Below are 15,381 nucleotides of genomic sequence, written 5' to 3'. Positions count from 1 at the left end.
TGATCTCAAACCCCAGACAGCTATGGGAGGCAGCTGAGAACCGCGAAGCACTGGGATGTGTCGGGTTGGGAACATTTCACTAAATAATAATATTGGTTATTTAATAGTGGTACCAGTGACCCTGTCAAGATGTTAGCATTTACTGAGCCATGCCCGCATGGTGTGTCCTTTGCTAGAGCTTCTAATTTGTAAGCCTATCAGCCCTCACCACAGGCTCCCCGGGCTGCTCTCCCTAGCGTACAGGGGGTAACACCAAGGCTTAGAGTTGAAGCGGTCGTTCCGAATGGCTTGATTCATAGGCAGGAGAGCAAGGGTTGGTCTCAGTCTGTTTGCCTGCAGAGTGCATGCTTTCTCACCGCGCTACAGATGGCAGGCCATGCCTTGGCCCTTCTGGGGGTGGAGGTACCAAGATGGACACGTGGGTACCTGGGGCAGTGCCATGTCTGTGCCATGGCCCAGGGGGAGGCCAGAGCAGCTGGTGTGCTAGCCGGCCATTGGCAGTTGGCTCAGATAGAGGGCCAGGGCCTGTGCTGTTCTGGAGCAGAAGGCCAGAAGCAGGAGAACTAGCCCAGGTGGGGTCATGTAGGACTCAGGAGCCAGTGGCAGCTGGCCCACGGGGGGCCGTCCTAGAGCTGGAGCTCAGGTTAGCATCAAGTCCCGGGGCAGGAGCCTGGAGGGTGGGGCAGGTTCCCAGAACAAGAGCTGAGGGCAAGACTAACTCCAGGACAGACACACCAGGGATTGTGCCTCCAGATTGAGACCCCGGGGTCACAGCCAGGCAGAACAAGTCTGTCTGGACTCCGGGAAGTAGGATGTTGCCTCTCGAGGGCTTCCTGGCTCTGGGGGTGTTGGTTCAGGAAATCAGGGCAGAGTCCTCAGGTGGAGAACAACCTGCCATTGTTTGGGGTGCAGAAAGGGGCAGAGCCTCCTCAGCACTTCCCATTAGCTGTTTCCCTGAAGGGCATTTGTTCACTGTCGTGAATCCTTCTCTCCCATCCCCCTGCAGAGGTGCCAGCAAGGGGCCCTTCCAGAGCCATCTCCCACTGTGCACCCCAGTGCCTTGTACCTTACACCTCGTTGGGGAGATGCAATGAGCCTCAGGATTTACTCATCCCCGGCAGTCTGCCACTGGTTTGTCTGGTGCTCACCACTGGCCTTGACCATGAAGATGCTTCTTCATATACCATGTGCTAGCCAGGAGGCACCATTTGCCTGTCCCAGCCTTCATTGCTTTAAAGTACCTGACGACACAGAATCATCAGAAAGGCCAGCTTTCAGAGGGTCCTTTGATGGTGTGGTGTCTGCACAAAGCCCATGTGGCTAGAACCCCAGTAGAGGACCCTGAGCATTCAGGAAGAGTAAAGATGCCCTGGACAGCGGGGATGGAGAAGAGGGAAGTGCCCAGCCGAGTCACAGGACACAGAGCAGCCACTCGGCCCAACCTCAGGGCTGGTGGGATATTGCAGGCCAGGCTCTGCTGGCCCATACGGGGGCAGGATGGATGGGGGAGGCAGTGGGGCTGGAGGTGAGGTGGGGGTGGCAAGCCAGGCAGAGACCCCTTCCTGCCTGAGAGCTGCTGCCATTTTTTGCCTTTTAGGAGCCAGATGATTGCATACCAGTTGGGCCAGGAGGGATAGGAGGAGGGAGGTACCTATACTGGGGACTCATGAGTTCCCGGGCAGAGAGAATGCATAGATAGGGTGAACTTTCCACGCACTGAAACCCTGAGGACAACTGTCAAGGCAGAGACTTTGTACCCCATTTAACAGATGACTAAGAGGGGTTAGGTAATAGGCCGAGGTCAACCAGCCAGGAAGGTGGGAGTGGGCTTCAGACTGAGCCTGGGTGTGTCTATTACTGAGGAAGGAAAGACTATGTACAGTCATTTAAAGACAGACCCCAACAGGGAGGAAGGTGACCTGGTATTTCATTTTTCTTTGCTAGCTTCATTTTGTTTGAAGAAGACACTGAAATGTTGTTAAGTAATAATCGGCTTAGCTATGTTACTTTTTTTTTCCTCCCTAGAAGCTCAACATACAAATATATAAAGTGAGATCCTTTCATTGTGTAAGTTACAGGGAAACCAAACATTTATTTACACAGCTCACCAGGAACCACAAAATACATTTTCCCACTTGCCTTTCCTTTGAGAGCTCACCAGTCCTAAAATAAAATGGACATTTGTCTCCCTAGTACCTAGTAGGAGCAAAAGAGCATGTGTTAGCACAGCTGTCTAGCTGGCCAGCAGCCTCAGGGAGCTAGTGGAAATTTTCCTGCTAGCAAGACAAGGGTGCTCCCTTCAGTGTGAATCTTACAGTCAGATTGCAGCAACTCACACAGTCAGATGGTGGTAATGCCATGCTGAAGCACAGGAGATAAGGATGGAGAAGAGAGCAGGAGCCAGCTGGGAACCAAGAGCTTGGGGAGGGCTACCCTAGGCCTGGAATACACCATACGATTCAAAGCCAAACTAAGGCAGTACCCCACTACAGGGTTCTTTTTTTCTTTTTCTTTCTTTTTTTTAAAAAAGATTAATTAATTAATTAAGTAGAGAGAGAGAGGGGATGGGTAGTGGAAGGGGCAGAAAGAGAGGGAGAAATAGTCTTAAGCAGACTCTACTCTGAGCACAGAGGCCAATGGGGGGGGGGGGCTTGATTCTAGGACCCTGAGATCATGACTTGAGCTGAAATCAAGAGTCAGATGCTTAATCGACCGAGCCACCCAGGTGTCCCCCAACTAAGGGATTCTAAGACTTGCTTTGTCATAAATTTACTCATGTGGTACCTTTGTGAATCTGTGTTTCAATGGGTGTTCAAGTATAACAGAAGGGTGTACCTATGTTATATTGTTCCTTTCTCATCCCCTGTAACACTGACTTTTGGTGCTAGTATGAGCCCTTTCCCCTCTTCATCCTGTCCTCACTTCCTTCTGCATCTTCTTTCCACTACTCCGTTCCAGTTGAATTGCCTACCTGTTCTTTCTTGAACTTGCAGGGACACGCTCTGCTTCATGCTGGCATTTCCTCTGTCAGGATACTCTCCTCCCACTTGTCCCTGTGACTAAGTGCCTCATCTTTTTTGAGTTTTGGGGTTTTGTTTTTTCAGCTTTCTCAAGGAGGCCTACCCTGACCATGCAATTTAAAATTTTAATCTGGTAAGGGATGCCTCAGTGGCTCAGCTGGTTAAGCATCTGATACTCGATTTTGGCGTGGGTCTTGATACCAGGGTCATGAGTTTGAGCCCTGCATCAGGCACAATGCTCAGCAGGGAGTCTTCTTGAGATTCTCTCTCTCTCCTCTCCTTCTGCTTCTTCCCCTAACTCACAGACACGCAATAAATGAGTAAATAAATAAAATCCTTAAAAATGTTAATCTGGTAACCCTCTCCCACCCACTCTTAGAGCACTCCTGATTCCCTAAGGGAAAGCCCTACTTTCATAAACTTACCATTTTTTAACATGCTATATAATTCACTTGCTTGTCATAACTATTGATAATCTCCCTCTAGATGATAAACCCTTCAAGGGCAGGAATCTTTGCTTTTACTCACCATTGTTTTCCAAGTACTTTGTTTCAGTGCTGGCACATAGTAAATGCTCGTGAGTAATTGTTGATCTGGGATCCATCCATAACCCTAACAGCAAATTTAAGTTTTCATGTGACTTTACTCAACTACTGATGACCCTATGGATAAGCCTGTGTTGAAGAAGAAGCTCTTAGAGACGTCCCTGTATAATTATAAGTGCTGACTCTCTCTAAACCTGAGTTAACTATCTGCTTCATCAACATACATGTAAGACTTTGTCAAATGTCTTGCAGGGATCCAAAAAGATCTTTCCTGTGGCTTCCTTCTAGGGCAAGAAACTGTTCAAAGCAGCAGAGTAGATCTGGTAGTGAGTGACTGGTTGCTAGTGACCATCTCTATGTGTCTCTTATTTGTGCATTAGTGCCCTCATTGGTAAAATCCAAGGCTCCTGGTGAGTTAATACACATAAGGTACCGAGAACTGAGTCTGTCACAATGTCAGCACCCAAGTACTTGAGCTGATATGTGTGTTATTATTACCCTGCTAGGTAGTACTTATTCCCATCCATGGAACACAGAACTAAATCTGTCTGTGTACATCTGTAGGCTCAGCATTTCTCAGTATTGAACTTCTGACTGGCATGAAAAATAAAGCATTATGTAACACCTGTAGTCTTCTGGCAGCCAGAGATATCCAGAACCAATCAGAAAGGTCTTTTAATCCCGTGCCAGAATGAACTTTATAACCATTATTATTCTTTAATGACTTTGAGGATTGAATTGGATCTCATGTAATAAAATGATTATGGTCCCAATGTTGCTTTTAGTTTCTTATTCTGACTTCTGCCTTTGGCCAAGATGAAGTAACAGGAACCAGATTTACTGCCCCACCTGAAACAACTAAGAAATCAGATGAGTCTACGGCCATACCACCCTGAACACGCCCGATCTCGTCTGACCTCGGAAGCTAAGCAGGGTCGGGCCTGGTTAGTACTTGGATAGGAGAAATCAGATGAACTATATGAAATAGTGATTTTTTTTCCATTACATTGGACATCCAGCAAGAAAGAATTGTCATTCATGAGAGATGTGGAGCACATAAGGTGAGCCCTCTGATTATCCAGACCTACTGCCTGGACAGTCTCGAGGCTATGGCATGGGGAGGGAGAACTGAGAAGAAACAAACCTTCCTGAGTTGAAGAAATGGAGCTAGGAGCACAGAGAGGCCAAGGAAGTTAGAGTTAACAGAGAGAGGTTCCATAGAAGACCTTTATAAAGAAAAAAACCTCAGAAATGTGCACAAGATCTCCATGAGTCTTCAGCTTAGTACTCAGCAATGTATGTGTGAGAAGATGACCCAAGACCATCTGGAAACATTAGAGGGAAGAACCTCCAGAGCTCATGTAAAATGCACAGAAGGGTGTTGCATCAGTAGCGTGGCAAAATTAGCCCTGTCCTAAATGCTGATCTAGTGCCACCTAATAAAATTTAGAAGCAAAATCTGAAAGGATCACACTGGTTTTCAGGTGACTTAAGCAGGCCCTAGAACAAAGCTAAAAAATACTTGTAGAAATACAAAATCATCTACCACTCAATGAAATAAAATTCACAATATCTAGCATCAAATAAAAAATTACCAGGACTTCAAAGAGCTGAAAATTACATCCATGAAGAGGAGAAAAATTGATCAATCAAAACTGACCAAGAAAGACACAGAAGATAGAATTAACAAACAGTAATTGTAACCATAATCCAGATTCAAGAAGATAGCAGAAAGATGGAACATGTTAAGTAGAGATATGGAAGATATATAACAGATCCCACAGAAACTCTAGAAATGAAAACTCCACTGTCTGAAATGAAAGAGACCCTGTTGCTGGGAAATGAGAGATTGCAGAAGAAATCCTCAGTGAACTTGAAAATGAAGTGATTAAAAAAAGGTAAGACATAGAAGACTGTAAAAAATAATAAAAAAAAAAAGAAAGAAAGAAAAAAAGAAATAGAAGACTGCATGAGTGAGTTGTGGGTCTTCAGGTTGAGATACACAGACACACAAACACACACAATACAGGTGGAGATACACACAGACACACAAACACACACACACACACACAATACCCCCAGACGGAAATGAGAGAGCAAGGACAGAAATACTTGAAATAATGGCTAAAAAAAATTTCAATCTTGGTGAAAATAAGTCCACAGATCCGAGAAACTCAGTGACCCCCAAGCAAAAGAAACATGAAGAAATCTAGACCAACGATCCTCATGATCCAGTTGCTTAAAAGTAATGATAAAGAGAAAACCTTAAAAAGGCCAGAGGAGAAAAGTTATGAACACGTAAACAAAGGTTAAAAAAAAAAAAAGGCATATTTTTTGTTCAATGCAGGTGGGAAAATGGTAGAACAGCATCTTTAAAGTCCTGAGAGGAAAAAAAGAAAAAAAGCTGTCACCTTAGAAATCAATACCCAGCAAAAATCTCTTTGACAAATTAAGGTGAAATGGAGTTTTTCTGTTACGAAAAAGCTTAAGATAAATCATAGCTGGCCAACCCATGCTTTATTTATATTAAATCTTTCAGGCAGGGGCGCCTGAGTGGCTCAATGGGTTAAGCCTCTGCCTTTGGCTCAGGTCATGATCTCAGGGTCCTGGGATTGAGTCAGGCAGAAAGAAAATGATTGTAGATAGAAATCTAGATGTACACAAAGAAATGAAGAACCCTGGAAGTACGGGCTACATGGGTGAATATATGATATACTTAAGTATATTCAACTGTCTTTAAAAGATCCTTGACCATTTAAACAATTATCTTACAGAAAAAATAAGAGTACAATCATGGTCGATGTCCATGTCCTAATCCCAGAACCTGTGAGCTTTACCTTGTAGGACAAGAGGGACTTCTCAGGTTTTATTCAGTTAAGGGTCTTGAGATGGGGAGATTTCCTGGATTCCCTGGATGGGCCTGATGTAATCAGAAGGGTCCTGAGTGAGGGTGAAGCAGGAGATCAGAATAGGTAGCAGAAGGGAAAGGTGGGAGTCATACAAGGAGGTGGCCATCAGCCAAGAAGAGCAAGGCAGCTTCTAGGAGGTGGAAAGTTCAGGGAGATAGATTGTCCCCTCAGAGCCTCCAGAGAGGCTGGGAAAACCTTGATTTAAGCCCATTCATTGCAGCTGATTCTGGATTTCCAACCTCCAGAACTGTATGATGAGAAATTGGTGTTCTCTTCAATCATGAGGTTTATGGTGATGTTTTTTTTAGAGAGACAGTAAGAAACAGTAATAGATTTGCCATGGGAAACCAGTGCAGTAATGTAGAGTTTATGACATTCTTAAGAGTAAAGTGCATGATATTCACACAAAGGCCAGGGCAGGAGAGAGGTTCATATACTACTGTAAGGTTTTATACTACGTATGAGGTGGAATGATTGCACAGAAAGATGGACTGTGATAAGTTAAAGTGTATAGTATCACCTGTCAGTCAACCAATAAACAACACAGCAAAGTTACAGCTCATAAGCCAACAAAGAAAAAATGTGAACATGTATTGCTTATCCCTGTGGCCCCTCAAGCATATTAGAAATAGGTTACATAAAGTGGATTCTAAGTGTATGTTTCACAATAGTCATTTATACTCCATTTTGCTAAAATAATGGTGCAGTTGACGTTAAGGCCCATGACGTATTCCGTTTAGATGTAGGTCTCCTGGTTGCCCTGTGCTCATCCCACTTCTCCAGTTGTCCATTTCTTCACAAGAATTATGCCCATGATATCATGACATGTCAAGTGTCTCTGGTTATTTCAGAGATGAACTATGATGCAGAATTCTTAGCAAGATCCTCCAAATCACGTGAGGCTTCCTTTAATAGGAAAAAAAGGTACTACTTTCTGGATGGTGTGAAAAAGAAAGAAAAACACTCAGCCAGGAATTATAGGGCAATGAACATCACAAAGCCATTACAGCTCTGAGAATCTGGAGGAACCTCTTCTTTTACAAACCACACTCATGCAACTGTTAAGTTGGGAACACTGTCCCTGTTCTCAGGTCCAGGATCTCCCAAAACTTGTTGATGGCAAGCCCCTCAGTGGATATTACTGCAGAGCAGTAGGGGGTAGGTTGGAAAAATACCTAAACTATCCATGAGGAAAGTGTGTGTGTGTGTGTGTGTGTGTGTGTGTTAGAAATTTCTAGAACTTTAAGCCTATCACACACACAAAAATAATGAAACGTAACCAAGGTTGGACACCGCCAAGGGAAGAAAACCACAAAACACACCAGTGCTGAGGAGTTGAACATTTTCTTTTTCATTTTCTGGAATAGAGACCCATAAAAATAAGAAGAAAAGAAACTAGAGAGATTATATTTTCAGAAAAATACTAACCACCATGACTACCAGTGGGGAAAGTTTTCATTTTGCTTCTGCCTTTTATGAGGAACCAAAGCTGATCCCGGCAGAAGGTGGATGCCTATCATCTCAGAGGGTTATGTTTCTCATGGACACAACTTTATTGTACAGAAGCAGGGGTTCTGAACCAGGGGCTGCCGGATAGATTTCAGAGGTTTTGTGAACAAGGATGATGGAGGTTTACATCTTTATCTTTTTCCAATCTGTAACTGAAATGAGTACAGTTGACCCTTAAACAGCACGGGTGTGCTCTGTAGGAATCCACTTATATGTGGGACTTTTTAAAATAAATACAGTATAGTACTATGAATGTATTTTCTCTTTTTTAAAAGATTTTATTTATTTGAGAGCGAGCAAGCAAGCAAGCATGAGCCGGGAGGAAGAGGCAGAGGGAGAGGGAGAAGCAGGTTCCCTGCGAAGCAGGGAGCCAATGCAGGGCTCCAGCCCAGGACCCTGGGATCATGACCTCAGCCAGAGGCAGACACTTAACTAAGTGACCCACCCAGGCACTCCTGAATGTATTTTTCTCTTATGGTTTTCTTTACATTGACTTGTACTTAAACTAGATTTATTGTAAGAATACAGTATATAATAGGGGTGCCTGGGTGGCTCAGTGGGTTAAAGCCTCTACTTTCAGCTCAGGTCATGATCCCAGGGTACTGGGATCGAGCCCCACGTCAGGCTCTCTGCTCAGCAGGGAGCCTGCTTCCCCCCTCTCTCTCTGCCTGCCTCTCTGCCTCCTTGTGATCTCTGTCTGTCAAATGAATAAAATCTTAAAAAAAAAATAAAGAATACAGTATATAATATAGGTAACATACAAAACATGTGCTGATCAACTGTTTATGTAATTGGTAAGGCCTCCAATCAGCAGAAGACTATTAATAGTCAGGTTTGGGGGGAGTCAGAAGTGACATGTGGACTTTCAGTGGTGTCAGGGGTCAGCATCCCTATGCCGGTGTTGTTCAAGGCTCAACTGTAGTTTCCTTCAACCATGGATGTTGGCAGTAAGCCACAACAGTCTTAGCAGCACCCATGATTGCCTTGGGATTAGGACTCCCAGATAGTTTCATACTGCATGATTGTGTAGCTGCTATCTCAGGTTACCATTTACACTCACCACTACTTTAAAATTACAATGGTTAGGGTCGCCTGAGTGGCTTAGTTGATTAAGCATCTGAGTCTTGATTTCTGCTCAGGTCATGATGTCAGTGTCGTGAGATCAAGCCCTGTATCAGGCTCCCTACTCATCAAAGAGTCTGCTTGTCCCACTCCCTGTTTTCCTCCCCCTGCTTACTCTCTTGTCTCTGTCTCTCTCAAATAAGTAATCTTTAAAATGACAGTGGTTATTAGACCCAGGGCCACATCTTCTCAGGTAACGTGTTGACAAAGAAACACATGGGTCACTGAACTATTTATTTTTGTATTTTGGATTATACTTCAGTTGTTTCCTTTGCAATCTTATGAATTCGGTAATTATGCATTGACAAATATTATTCTGCAAAGGTGTTTATAGGCTCCCCAGGTGACTCTTAGCAAAAGGCTGAGTGCTAGGCCATGGCAGGCCACCATCTGTCTCCAGCAGGAAGTGCTGGCTTGCCATGAGCTATTCCTCTTCTTTAGTTGGAATTTAAATATAGAAGTTCCTTCTGACTGCAACTTTGTGTAGTTTTGGTTTTTTTTTTTCTTTAAGATCAATCAAAATTACAAGCCACTTCTGCATTCAGAGGCATTGGGTAAATAACTTGGGGAAAAACAGTTGCTTTGGGAGCAGCCTAGCTTCAAATATTAACCAGACTTCTTGCCTTCTTAAAGACTTGCATACTAAAGAGTCCAGAGAAATTAAAATGCGGTCCATTTTCATGTCTAGGGCTCTGGAGATCCCCACACCATCACCATTACATCCATGTCTGTCTGCAAAATACTGGTATTGTAAGGCTCAGAGCTGTCTATGGAAATATGAACTACCAAAAAAAAAAAAATTGGCATCGATAGCTGGCATTTCTTGCAGCAATTATTGGCAAATATAGCTGTCTCCTCTTTTAGCCAATGGTAATGTGATGTTTTTAATTCAATAAAGCATTTCAAGAAAGTCCAAACATAAAAGTTATAAACATTGGATGGTAAATATTTATTACAAAGGGGAAATGAACTTTACACAATTAGCCTGGTCCATCTTCTTTATGATTACAAGTTCCTCCTGTCTCTGTCGGAAAGTCACTAGAAAGCCAAGGCACTATTTAACAAGACTTTAAAGCTGTTGGGGCTCAGATATCCTGCTGGGTGGAGCAGAGGGTGAGAGAGCCCAAGGTAGATAGCTGAAAGGCAGAGTGTCACATGGCTCCTGGAGACAGAAGGAAGAGATGCAGAGTTAGGACAACCTTATGACAATGAGCACAGTCTCTTAAAGCCCCCAGCTCTTTCCTGCATGAAAGATACTTATCTGCCCCCCCCCCCACATCACCCTGGTTCCTGGAGATTCTGATTTGGAAGGTGCTATGTAATGACTACTCACCTTTAGCCCAACAATCTTCTTGGCAACATATTCCATCATTGCCCTGAAGCCTGTGTATGACAGCCCCACCTGGAGAGGAAGGTAGTGCTGGGAAGGGATGAACACCAGCCTTTTAACTGACTTGAGCAAGGGTGAGCCTACACATCATGACATTTGCAATGGACAGGCATGTGCCAATCATGCTATTTTTTTTTTTTTTAAAGCATTGAGCACAGAAGCTGTAGGCCACTTGTTTCAGGAAGGCAAGAGTGTCTAGAATGGTAATTGGGATTTAAGGGTCTTATGTCTTCTTTCTCTCTATTGTTTGCTCTCCCCCTCTAATTCTCTTGGCCTTTCTGCACAGCATGGGGCTGCTGCTCCTATCACACAGTGCTTAAGAAGGTCGCCTCCCAAATCAGGCACCCAGGGTCATTTCCTGCCTCTGCCTCTTGAGCAAGTTACACAGTCTCTTTTGCCTCAGTTTTCCAGTCTACAAAATGGGGTGGGGGAGCTCTACTTACATACCATTATAAGGGCTAAGTAACAAATGACATGTGCTGTGCACTCAGGAAGGGGTAGTACTACCACTGTTTTCTGTCCTGAAGCCAGTGGCAGAGGGGACACTATTTAGCTGACAGTCTTGTTGGTTGGTCCTTCTTTTCTGCATCTTTCCTTGTGCTTTCTTTCTTTCCGTCATTCTTCCTGCTGCCTTAGGAACACCAGGCATTGTTCTCCAGCATCCAGTCTCTCTCTCTCTTGTCACAACCTCACCCCCCCTGCCCCACCCGCCACCTCAAGTTGCAGGGATGGAAAGGCTCTTTGCGAACTTTCCCAGATCTCATAGAGATTCTACAGGCGTCTTAATGACTAGAGGTCCTGGTGGGGTCCAGGAAGCTCAGAGTGTCAAACTTCCACCTGGAACTACAGGTGCTTTTCTCTCATGTTGGTCACTTCTACACCTGATGGGTCATTAGAAGCTTCTCCAGAGAAAGTCGGAAGTTTGAACGCTCTCCTCCAGATCGTCAGTCTCTGAGTCTCTAGAAAACAGCTTTCCTGGGGGAAATCTCACACTTAGCCAGGCTTGGGAACTGCCTATCTAAATGAGACCTGCCACTTTAATGCTGAGTACCTGGCCAGAGTGGGCGGCTGGCCCGAGCCAGAGCCTCGCCCTGCCCCTCTCAGACAGACGGGGCCACGCGGTAGGACATTGGGTTGGGTGCCAGGTTGAAAGCTGTCCTGCCTGCCTCAGTCTCAGCCTCCTGCCCAGCATCTGTAGCCTTTCTCAAAACTGTTGGGCTTTGGCAGCAGAAGGCCCCAATTTTCCAGAAGTGTTTGGAAGTTTACAGTAGACTGCCTCCTCAGAGAGCTCTCCAGACTTTGCAAGTTGTGTGGTTATCTGCCACTTCTTGTCCCCTGTCCCCTGACCCCTTGCCAGCAGAGTGCCTGTATGCCCCCACCCTGCCTTCACCCTGTGACATCCCCTCTCTCCCTCAAGGTGGCCCCAGCCAGGTAACTGTCTCTGCGACCCACGGGACATGGAAGGAGTGACCAACCTCAGGGCTCAGGGAGCCTTCCAGAAATGGGGCTGGCATACCAGCCTGGGGGAAGGCTTCAAACTGCAGTAGTACTTGTGGAAATTTTGGATTAGTAACTTTTTCATCCAGCTCTTATTTTATCTCCCTTTTGGCTGGTGTTATCAGCAACACATTTCTGAGGGTTTTTACATAACCATTGCCTTCGGTATGGCTGCGAGACAGAGCTGTTCTCCAAACACTCAGTGGGTGCCTGGTGAGGAAGAGTATCAAAACAACCTCCCTGGCACTTAAAATGGACACTAGACACTGCCAGTGGCAGAAAAATTGTAAAGCTTTGAATGCAGGAACAGTGCTGTCTCCTGAGGAACTCAGACCTTGCCTGTGTTTTCACAGTACGCCATGGGAGGAAAGCTTGGCACTGGCATGCTTGTCCTGCAGCCGCTGGAGGCTCTCGGCTGCGAAATGCAGTTGATACGACTTTTGCCAAACCTTAAATGTAGCCAGGGAGGCAACAGATGCTAGAACCAGACAGCTGTTTCATTTTCCTTGTTCTTCGTCCCAGACCAGTAGCTTTCCACTGCTGTTTGGTTTGGTTTGGTTTGGTTTTGGGATTTTTTGGTTTGTTTTTGGTGGTGGTGATGGTGGTGGTTGTTATTATATATATTTTTTTCCTCTCCCATCTGACCTTATTTCACTTTTTTCCCCCTATAAAACTTGATACTTTCACCATTTAACACAAAGTTAAAATCCAGGGCAGGATAAAATTTTACCTGTACATGACAAACACGATCCTCCTTTATTCCTCTTAGGCAGGAGTAGGTCTCGAGCTGATTGCCCTATTTTCTTCTGTTTGTTGGAGCAGGAGCTGGGGAAGCCTGTGCATTCCCACTCCTGATGTGACTTGAGTGACTGTACATTTCATTTGAGCCAAGATTATGTAGCCCAGCGATGCTTGCAAACAGAACATTATGGGCTCAGGGCAAAACATTCCATTCTACTGCAAATAGGAGACAGTGATGTGAAGAGCCCATGTTCCTGGTTGATGGAGAGGGTGCGAGATTGTAGGGGGACAAAGCAGAGGAGGACCCATCAAGAGGCAGTATTAAAACCAGTGGATAAGAGGATATGTTCTAGGGCCCTCCCAGCTCCACAGCTTGGGTAGGTCACTGCAAGGTGTGACAAGTGATTGTTTCTGTCTCCTAAGTGGTATGAGTGATAATGAGATAATTCTGATAAAGTACTTAGCCTGAACTCAGTAAACTCTTAGAGTATGTTAGCTCTTCCCTTATGCTGTCAGAGCAGTGCATGGCCTTCTCATGAATGTATTTGTTCATTCGTTGATTAATTCATTTGCTCATTCAGCGAGGCTTGTCTGCGTGGGTACTGTGTGCTTCCACATGTATTGTACTGGAATTAATATCCTGGTTTTCATAATGGTTTTAGGATTCTGTAAGGTGCTGACACAGAGGGAAGCTGATAGCGGTGTGGGGGTAGAAAGTACATACTTTCTGTACTGTTTTTGTACCTCTTCTTTAAGTCTTAAGCTATCTCACAATAAAAAGCGAAATAGCACAATCAGTAGTTAAAAAAAAGAAAAAGAAAAAGGATGGGGCAACTCCATTTACACAGGGATTGAACAACTCTAAAATGTTAAGAGAAAAAAGCAAGATACACAATAGCATGGCAGGATACTAATATTTGTATTATCCTCCAGCTAATGAGAGGAGGAGGCAGTGAAACACAGCCAGTGCATGTCCCCTCCCCAGGAGTTCAGGATGGAGGGGAGCCAGAGAGGTAGCAGGTGAGACACATGGGACAGTCACTCAGAAGAACCAGTTGGAGGTGGAGTGTTTTTAGAACCCTAATGGGTTCTTCCTGGTGAGAATGGAGAAAAGAAGGAAAGACTTTACAGAAGATGGGGCTCCTGGATTTGGCCTTGAAGAATACAGAGAATGATTTCCTGTCGCTCTCTTCAGATTATTTATTTCATTTCTGGTTCTTTCCCTGCAATGAGCTCCGAGGGCAGGCACAGGTCATGCTCGCTCTCTACCTTAGTTCTCCAATGTGGCATGATACAGCTTGCAGCGAAGTGGGCTCTCCCAGCAGAAACAGCAACCCATGCTGGGACCCGGGGGCACAGAGGAGCTGTGGAATGTGGGTAGTCAGGTGCACGTAGGACAGGGGTGTATGGAGATGGCAGGGAGAGGATGGGGGGGGGCAGAAGCTAAGTGAGGAGCAGGGATGTGTCACAGGGATTTTAAGTGAGTCCCGCAGACAGCGATGGGTATTGAGGTTAAGTTGAGATCTGTGTTTCCAAAGAGATTTTGCAGATACATTGATCATGAAGAAGACTGCAATCAAGAAGACCTACAGGAAATGATTGCATTTGTCCAGATGAGAAAGGAAGAGAACTTGAATGAGGCAGTGGCACTGAGGCTGTAAAGAAAGAATTCACTCCAGAAAAGCCACATTGCAATTTTCACATTTATCTGATTGATACTTTGTAAATAAGCATTGTGGGCATGAAGTCATTGTAGCAAAGACCACCTCCACCACAGATGCTTGGTTATCAGTGTGACTTTTCAGAATCAAGTCTGTTTTCCGAATAAGCAATGTATGCGCAAGGTGTGAAATTCAAAACATTTGTAGATTTCCTTTTTCATACAAATATGAGCATCCTATTGTGCTATTGTGTATCTTGCTTTTTTTCTCTTAAGGACGTTTTAGAGTTGTTCAATCCCTGTGTAAGTAGAGTTGCCCCATCCATTTTCTTTTTCTTTTTTTAACTACAAACTATGTTATTTAGCTTTTTGTTGTGAGGTAGCTTTATATTTAAAGAAGAGGAACAAAAATAGTACAGTAAGTGTATACCTTTCCCCCCAGCTTCCTTCTGTGTCCGCATCTTACAGTACACTAAAACCATTATCAAAACTGGGTTATAATCCCAGTACAATTCTGTTCACTGAAGTGCATGCAGATGTCACCAGTTTTCCTGCCAATGCCCCTTTTCTGTACTGGAATCCTGTTCTGCATTTAGTTAGTCCTGTCTCCTTGGTCTCTCCAGTCTGTGGTGGTTCCTTGGTCTTTGTCTTTCATGACCTTGTCACTTGAGCGGTACCGGCCAGTTATTTTGCAATCTGGGTTTACCTGCTGTTTTCTCATGATTATATTGAGGTTCTGCATGATTGTAACATCTTGTAACACGTAACATCTTGTTATAGTGGTACCCCCTTATCCGCATTACCCATGGTCAACTGTGGTCTGGTCAGTCGTAGCCTGTCCCCAGGTCAAAATACCTAGGTGATGATGTGATGCTTCATCAAATCATGTAGGCTTTTTATCATCTCACGTCATCATAAGGGTGAATACAATAAGACTCATCGACCACATTCATAACACTTTTATTATATATTGTCATAATTGTTCTGT

General features: G+C 44.5%; 1 protein-coding gene across 4 annotated transcripts in view; it reads left to right on the top strand.

Moving 5' to 3' along the window:
* ADAMTS17 (ADAM metallopeptidase with thrombospondin type 1 motif 17) overlaps positions 1-15,381 on the top strand; it is a 327,264-nt gene that overhangs the window by 168,318 nt on the left and 143,565 nt on the right. The gene's annotated exons all lie outside the window — the stretch shown is intronic.

The sequence above is a fragment of the Mustela putorius genome, unplaced genomic scaffold (genome assembly GCF_011764305.1).
Source record: "Mustela putorius furo isolate JIRA1106 unplaced genomic scaffold, ASM1176430v1.1 tig00003972_pilon_pilon_pilon, whole genome shotgun sequence".
NCBI lineage: Eukaryota > Metazoa > Chordata > Mammalia > Carnivora > Mustelidae > Mustela > Mustela putorius.
The sequence above is the reverse complement of the archived record's forward strand: the minus strand, read 5'-3'. Positions and strand labels throughout refer to the sequence as shown.